The sequence below is a fragment of the Strix uralensis genome, chromosome 20 (genome assembly GCF_047716275.1).
Source record: "Strix uralensis isolate ZFMK-TIS-50842 chromosome 20, bStrUra1, whole genome shotgun sequence".
NCBI classification, from domain to species: Eukaryota; Metazoa; Chordata; class Aves; order Strigiformes; family Strigidae; genus Strix; species Strix uralensis.
In genome coordinates, this window is record NC_133991.1 from 9,608,171 (window position 1) to 9,616,857 (window position 8,687).

Below are 8,687 nucleotides of genomic sequence, written 5' to 3' on the forward strand. Positions count from 1 at the left end.
ACAGTGCTCCTCTCTCACAGGCTACTAGAGCAATACATTTCAACAAAATCTTCAAGCATCCAGCTGCTTTATTTGAAATAGTAGCACCATCTAGAGGACTAATGGTTCCTGTTTGTTTTGTTACTATCATTCACGACAAACGTAATTTTATTTTCATAGAGTTTGTATAACTAGAAAAACTTGCCAAAGGATTTGAAAGAATTGCTTGAAAAGAATCAGAATTTAAACCCAACAAGCTTTGTCTCTGGTGGGCAGGGAAACCACAAAAGATGTTTAAAGTAGGTGTGTTCAGTTTCATACCATTAGAAAGATGTATCACTAAACATTTGGTAGCTGTCTCTGTAGGTTCCACACAAGACTTCATTATGCTCCACGCTGGCAAAAGACAGTCCACATGTAAAACAAGCACGGCTAAGTAGGCAAGACAGGCTGAGACAGTGAAATAATTTATAATTAAAACTATTAAGAATAAATGTAGAAAGGGGTTGACCAGAAAAACACAGTTGCTTGTCTCTATGCCTTTGTGTGCCAGGGCAAATTTATGCTTGAAAGCACACCAGGATCATGATGTAGCTGGAAAGCATTCATGAAATTTCTGTATTCCCTGTGAGGGATCCATTGCTCATAATTATCAGCCTGGGTAGAGACCTTATCCATTGCTTAAATTCCACCTTGATTTACATCAGATGCCTATCCAGAAAGATTGATCAGCTGTTCTGGGTAACCTGAACAGAATATAGACCTCTGCCTTCCTGTCCCTTTCTGCTCCAACAAGATTACAAAGGCTGCAGGTGACTTCTTAATAAAAACTGAAATGCTAGAATTCAGAGTGAAAACATACATCAGTATAATGCTGTGGTTAAAAATGTAAATGCCCTATATTTGTGGGATAGGGTGGTGCTGGTGGGTCTTCTGGTTGCATTTTTTAAATCTCTTAGTCTTCTCTGGGAAGCAAACAAAATTATCCCACTTCTCTGGAGTGAGTTATTACTAACTTCTCAGAATTTCAGAAATTTCTTTCCCACATATGGGGAGGTATAGCTTGGCAGTGACTCCAACCCAGTGCCACACACATTTATTCGGTCTCAGCTGGCCAGGGCTCTGTTTGCCGCACTTTGCTTCCTTCATCTTCATTCCACCTAGGTGCATAGAATTGCCTTTGGAAATGAAGGTGCGTCCCTGTTCAGGCAGACTGGGTGGGACGCCTACGGGGGACATACTTGTTCTGAACAGACAGAGAGCACAAAGACTCACTCTCACAGTGGAGGGCTGCAACTAAGCCCCAGGGAAGAGAGGTGGCGTGTCAGGAAGTATTTGTGCTTTAGGAATAGCTTTGCTAGGACCAGCATCTTTCTATTCCTACTGCTAGACGTGTCCACTGGCTGAGAAGGAGCATGGCTTTGCAATAAAGTATCTTTACTTGGGTTGTTTTGTGGAGGTTCTGCTTCCCTTGGCAGACACAGTTTGCATGATCTTGCAGAATTCATGTCCTGAGCATTCTTTAGTTTGAAGTTTGCATAATTATTTCACACTGAACATGGTTAGAAACAGCACATGATTCCCATGCTATTCCTTGAGGTTTGTAGGTGGTAAAAATCTGTCCTCTCACAGTTATTAGTCACGTTAATTTGTGTCCACACTAAGTGCTTAATATGAGATGATCAGGTTCAACAACTGTATATATCCAACAGCTCCCAATAACTACACTGGCACAAAAGCAAAAGAAAGGAAGGGTGTTGATGTGTCTGTGGGTGACGACTGTAATTAGCAATGACTGCAAATGTGTGTGGGATGGGAGATAGCAAGAAGAGGTGAGCTGGACGAAGGTGAGATGGGCTACACTTCACTGGGACTTGAAAATGGCCTGATGAACATGTGGAAATCCAAAAACATGATCTCAGTATTTTACAGCATTGCCATACCTGAGATGCAACCTGTCTAGTCAGCTATGTAAACTGAACTGTTGTGTCTTTCAAACTCAAATAATTTCTGAGTTAGTTGAGAAAAATACACATGCTACCTGAAAAACTTGGAGCCACGCAGCCTGTTGCTTGTGTGCGCTCATTGTGGTCTGCAACAGCTGGCACTGGAGTCTGCCTAATTAAACATTAATGTTAATCTCTTCTCAGGCATCACATTGGTAGTTTTTAGTGGGGTCCACAGAAGACACCAGGGCCCAGAAGAGGCCCCCTATGCCCTGTGTAGGGATGCTGCCTAGTCCCTCTGGGGTACCGCATAACTGACTTGCCCCAGGAGACCCCCCCTCCCTCTGACACCACTGTCTTGCTTTGCTGCCTCTGATCAAATTCGTTAGCAGAATCATATTTATCTGTGCCAAATACCAGCTAATGCTGTCACTTTTCTGTGGCATCTGTATCACACTAGCACATTACTCAGTCATGCATCTTTGCTGGAGTCCTCAGTACTCAACAATCCATGAGGTGTTTATCCAGCAAGTGCTGCTGTGCTACAAAATTCAGGAGATCTTGCCAACCCCACAGCCTTAAGGGATAAAGCCAGTGGACTCAGGTTCTGGTGCTTGAAGTTTTCAGAACCCCATCAATAGGAATTTTATACAGTGTTTTTGAACAAACTGTTAAGGTATATCTGCCAAACTCAAAAAAATCAACGTACATTAAAAATCCCAGATAAGCTGATGTTCAGAGCAACTCAATGTCAGCCAGTGTCTTAGATATTTAACACCAGCTTGCATGTTTTGGTGCATTAGAGAGAATCCTTTTGCAGTGAAAGATACTTCTTACAAGTGTTTCTTGCTCCATTAGGCACTAGGCATGGTTCTACTAGGGCCTGGGAGGAGGAGGTCTTAACTGATGCTGCCACATGCAGCACAGACATCCTGAGTCTTCTTGCTGTGGTTATAGAGCTCTGAAGTGCTCTCCATCACCCACACCATGCAGACTGGGATTACTTCTGACTCTGGAATAGTTTCCACAAAGAAAACACAAGCCAAATTTCTCCTACATCAGGTGTTAAACTGTACAAAGCACTTCAAAATACATGGCAGAGAGTACCCTATTTCTCTGGGAAGGAGAAATCAACCAAATGACCTCATTGGACTTCTCTCTTTCTGGTGTGTTTGTGATACTGTGGCAGAGCTACATCACTATTAGTAACACATCCTGTTTCAATATGCAGGCAATGAGTGGACGTGAGGAGATGTGAACATTTACAGAATCACCGAGGTTTTCAGACTTCATCATCATCCAGAAGAGTACTTCTCAGTCGTCATTATAATCAGCCTTTAAAATCAACATTTTAGTCACCCAAATGTTGGTATGAAAACTCACGTCGCATGGAATTGCCATCTCAGCTGACTGCTCCACAGTCAGCAAAAGCAACTCCCAATTACAGGAACTGGAAAGAAGTGTCCTACTCACTTGGCCAGTAAGAGCAGTTTTAAGCCATGTCACTAAGTCAAAGTCATTTGTTTCCAAGCTGACATAGTAGGTTTAGCCCAGCCAGTTCCTCTTATTCCAAAGGAGAATGCGGATAATGAACCACGTAGAGAGAAGGGATCATCGTGTCCTCAGTTCCTGTTTGTCAGAGGAGGAAAGCCAAGAGTGTTTAACTGGCATAGAGGGAGGCACAAGGAAGACAATGCCCCTCATTACCAGAAGGATACAGAAGAGGGGAGTTTAGGGCTGGAAATAGGTAGAGGTTTCTCAGGAGACTGATCTGCAAGGACAAATGGAAACAGCTGTATCTTAGCTAAGCACTGAATAACAGAAAATTGAAGCATTGACAAAGAGAGGAGATGATTTGCATAATAAAAGCTGTTTTAATTAGAATAATGGGTTGAAATTGAGACAGGGAAAACATATCCTGAGAAGATGATCTTTCTATGGGGCACATACGATGTATGTCTGCCCAAAGAACTCCCTTTGGAAACACTGGAAGTTTCAAACTTCAGCCCACATAAGCAAATCTATCCAGTGCCATCCTGACTGCAGCAACGTGGGACCTGCAGGTTTCAGCTCTCTTATTTTGGGGAGCCAGAGTATCTGAGGGTTTATTTCAATGGGTAGACGTTCACCTTTGATTCTGCTTCACTTATTTCCCATAAAGGAATTGATAAAAAGTGGAAGGAGCCCGCAGGGACTTTATTTTGTTATAGTTAGTGACTGTCTCTTACACTGCTACAGTTGATGCGAAGTTTACCTCCTGATAGTTTACAATCTGATAGTGCATGAATTTTTGTTCCCCTCATATTTTTTACAGGACTAACCGGATCTTTGGAGAGGGAAGGGGAAATAACTATTCCCCAGATTTAGATGGATGAGACAGATAAAAATCTTTTCCTTTTAAAAAGGGAAGCTTGGTGTTCTCAAAATCAAATGACTGAACTATTAGTTCAACCTGAAATTATTATAACATTAAAGTTCCTCCCCAGTTTTGGTCATCACCTTCCAAAAACTACCTGAGTCAAACAGCAGCAGAACAGACTTGAGCAAAAAAATGTAGCATATAGGTGGGGCACGCTTTCTTCACAGTGCCTTGAGGCATTTTCATATTGCTTAATTCCCCTGCACTGCTAAGCGTTACCAGAAACTATGCACCACAACTGAAGATTTACCGAGGGTACAAACTCATGCTGAAATAGTTGGAGAACAACCGTGACCTAGTTGGGACTGTGAGGCTCAGAACAAGCGAAGTTTGTGCTTTGAAAGACCTCAGTGAAGTGTTAAATGTTGTTTCACACAGGAGACATGGCACCCTCTGGAGTGAAGTGAGAACCAACAGAAGTACAAAGTGACTATATCATGGTTTTAAAACTGGTTTTATTTTTTCCTCAAATGGAATCCTCAAAAGGCTGCATACCCACGTGAGCTTTCCCTACTGACCATGCATAGCCTGTGACCTACAGTGCCAGCAGACAGCATATGCACACAGGACAGGGACAAGAAGTACCCAATGCCCCGCACATCTATAGAGTGATGACTGGCAAAGGTCTCTGTAGGTTCACACTGTTACTTTTTGCCTTAGGAGTGGCAGTGGACACTAACAGTAGCACAGATGCAGGGAAAGACACAAGAAAAGAGTGACAGTCATTCTTCCCATCACTGAATATTAACTTGAGCTTATGCAGTCCCCTGTAACTTTGTCAAGAGAAGGGGTAACTATGACCTAAAGTCAGATACTGATGCCACTTACATAAAGTGGATTTTTACTGCAGTTACTTCAACTCATTCATGACTGAGCCCTCCCCTGCATAAGGAAGTGGCCACAGGTGCAGGAATTAGAGAGATTCAGGTGGAAATGAGTGCGCTATCAGGTGGAGAAAGACTATCATAAGGGAGGAAGGGAGACAGCTTTGTTTCTTTGGCAAGGGAGGAGTGCATAGAAGCTGAGACATAAGATCAGGCTCATCTCTGTTCTTTTGCTCTCCTAGTGTATGTATTAGAATAGCCTCTGTGAGCTCTAGCTGTGGTTCACCAGGGCACTGCTATGCTGGGTGCTAATTACATGCAGACTATAAATGTTCATGTTCTCAAGCTTAGCTATAGAAAGGAAGATAACAGCAGAGCCAGGTTGAGGAGTGTCATGAGCAGTGTCACTCCTTGTGATAGGCAGGAGCCTCAGGACATCAGCACTGCAGCTGGAGAAAGCTGCTTGAATTGGGCCCAGAAAATGTATTTTGGAGGATTAGGAAATAATAGAGTGCCTGGCTATTGGGTAATTTTGACTCCCAACAATAATGCTGTTCCTTCAGTGTGCCAGGCTCATCTCCCTTTGGTTTTTTGCCTGAGCAAAAGAATAAACTGCATAGCGACACAGTTGCGGGGAGTCTGTTTGTGATGGAGACTCCAGTACCTCTTCTCTATCTTTTTGTGAATGGGACTGTTCTTTTATGGCAAGAATCGCTGGGGAATAAAATCTCTAGGCATGTACGTTATGTAAATGTGCATAACAATATTGCTAAAGAGGCTGACTTGTCCCTGCAGTCTGGACTGTACCAACTGGTAAGTGATATCCCAGTATTTTCCTGGAATGATTTTCTACAAGGCTGTCTCCTGTTAGGTGATACTCAAACACTTACAGGCTAATTCACTTCTCAGTTGCTCAGCTGCACAAAACAATCTCTTATCTCACAGTTTATGAGCATAATATTTAAATATTTGCAAGTGCTATTCAGTTGTCTGGAGCAGTGTGAAAAGCTCTTCATATACGTGTGTAGCAGCACACAGATATGATCCCAGAACAAGTTTAGCTTTGAGTAGAGGAATGAGGAGAGCATTGGATCAGAGATAATGTTGCTGGAGCTATGTACTTAAAGAGCAGCCAGGAGTATGCTACTTTAATTCTGCAAGCTGCAGTCTCTGAATCTGAAAATGTTTATTACTTGTTACTTGGAATATGGCACAGTGTGTGTGTCCAAAAGTGTTAGCACAGTAAAAACAAACTTGGTACAGACTTTTGCCGATCTTCAAAATCCCTTATTTTTCACCCCTCAGAGTAAGAACAGCTAAATAAATTGTGAGAAATAGAAAATTATGTTTCAACATAAGTGCTTAGGGATATGGTGTAGTTGAGAACAGTCAGGGTTAGGTTAATGGTTGGACTAGATGATCTTCAAGGTCTTTTCCAACCTAGATGATTCTGTGATTCTGTAAGACAAGGAACAATTTGATGAAAAGTCAAATATAATTATTTTAAAAAGCCTAAATCAGTTACAGAACTGACTAAATATATCTCTAAAATGGGGAAATGCTGCCATGCATATTAAAGGAAGATTTTTCATCTGGGATGATACTTGTATTGAAATATTGTGAAAACATAAAAGCAAGCTTTGAAAAGCAATGTGCATCTCTTAGAATTCAGATAGAATTCTATGTGATTACAGACTTCTGTTCTTTTGTAGGGGAGAATGAGAGACATTAACACTGATCTATTAAGCAATAGTTGTGGCATTATTTTTCCCTTATAAAGTTTGTGTAAAATGCCCTGTGAAGGCAAGTGCTAAGGATCAAGATCAATCTGTCGATTTAAGGTGGGTTGATGTATATCTCTTCTGATACAGTATTTTCTGGGAACATGAAGATCTGTTGCAAGGGAGACAACTGACTGCTTATCATAATTGACTGAAGGGAAATCAGGAACACAAAACCTCTCAATGCTGGGGACTGAATATGTACCCAAAAAGTCTGACTCCTAAAATCAAGAGTTCAATATTAGCAAGCAAGCCAGTAAGATCAGGAGATCTTTGCCTTGCTACAGCACCACCACCTGTGGAATGACTGCAGCATTTACACTCTCTTAAAGCCCAAGATAGACAGCAGAGCACCCTTTCTGAGCTCTAGTTGGGGTAGCACTGTGACCATACTGTTGTGACTTTCCTATTCTCTCCTACTTCCTTCCTTATCTCTATCAGGCTAAAAGTTAGCTGGAAAACTATGGGAAAATGATAGTATCTTACCCATCTTATACCTTACAGAAGTACATCTTCATGTGGTTTTTCAACATAAACTGTACTACTAGCATTAAATGCATACACATTCTTTTAAAACTGTAATCTCTGTGGGTTATCTTGCGGATTCTTCCCACAACAGATCAACAACTCTGAATACTTTTCCACAGAAACAAAGAGAATTTAAAAGCACTTTTTCCACAGTGAAAAATCATGAGAGACTCTTGTGAATCAGTTAAACACTATGCTCAGGGGCATTGGGCTGCTACTGGTAGTTGGCATGCACAGTGTTTTAATATTTAAGCTGTGGATTATTTTTAAGGAGCTTGGGGAGTGGAATGCTGACAATAAGTAATTTACAATTATTCTTGCTGTTACCTGTTAATGTTAAAAATGCTTTTTAGTTAATGGATTTTCCCCTTAGTGACTCCCTGATGGGGTACTGAAAATCACACAATTAAATACAAAATCTGAATAACTTCTGATGCAAGTTTGACTGGGATCATGTCATGTATCAGCAGAACAGAAAATGCAGCTCTGACTTGCTGATGTCAGATGGCAGATCTCCAAATGCTCAATCCCTCCCATCTGGGGTTTCCTTCATCTTGTTCATTTTAGTTTATAGTGAGTCTAGCACTTGCTAGAAAAACAAAATAATGAATGCCAAATAGGGCTTCTGCTGCTTATTCGTACCGTGCAGACTATCCAATGCTGTTTTCAAATAATTTTTCAGAGATGTATGCCTAGTTATTAATGTTCCTGACCTTTATGGCATCTCTTGGTAACTGAAGCAGCTGGTAACTGCTGTAAAACTCAATAAAATGGTCTGCATAGCCATGATAGAGCCTATTGGAAAACCTTCCATGGCTTCTGAAAAATGCTAGCCTTGTCAGAAATCTCAGGGTGGTGCAGGTCTGGGAATATAAAGATTAAGCAGGTTAATTATCAAAAATGTAAGAAAATGTTTGCACAGATGTGACTTACTGTAGTTCTGCCTCTCATTTCCTGACCCTTAAGTCTGCCCTTAAAAATAGCTCAGTTCAGGCTCACAACACCTATGTGTAGCACATGACATTCTTACCTGTTTTCAGGAAGATTAGCTAGAAATGGTCTGGGCTCATGTTTCCTAAATCTGACAGTTGCACAGAAAAGGCCACACTTAGGTTATGTGAGTCAAGGCTGTCCTCATAATGGAACAAGAAGCTGTTAACACAGAACAGGCAGGACGAAGTGTAATTCTTGTGCATGTGAACTGTTACAG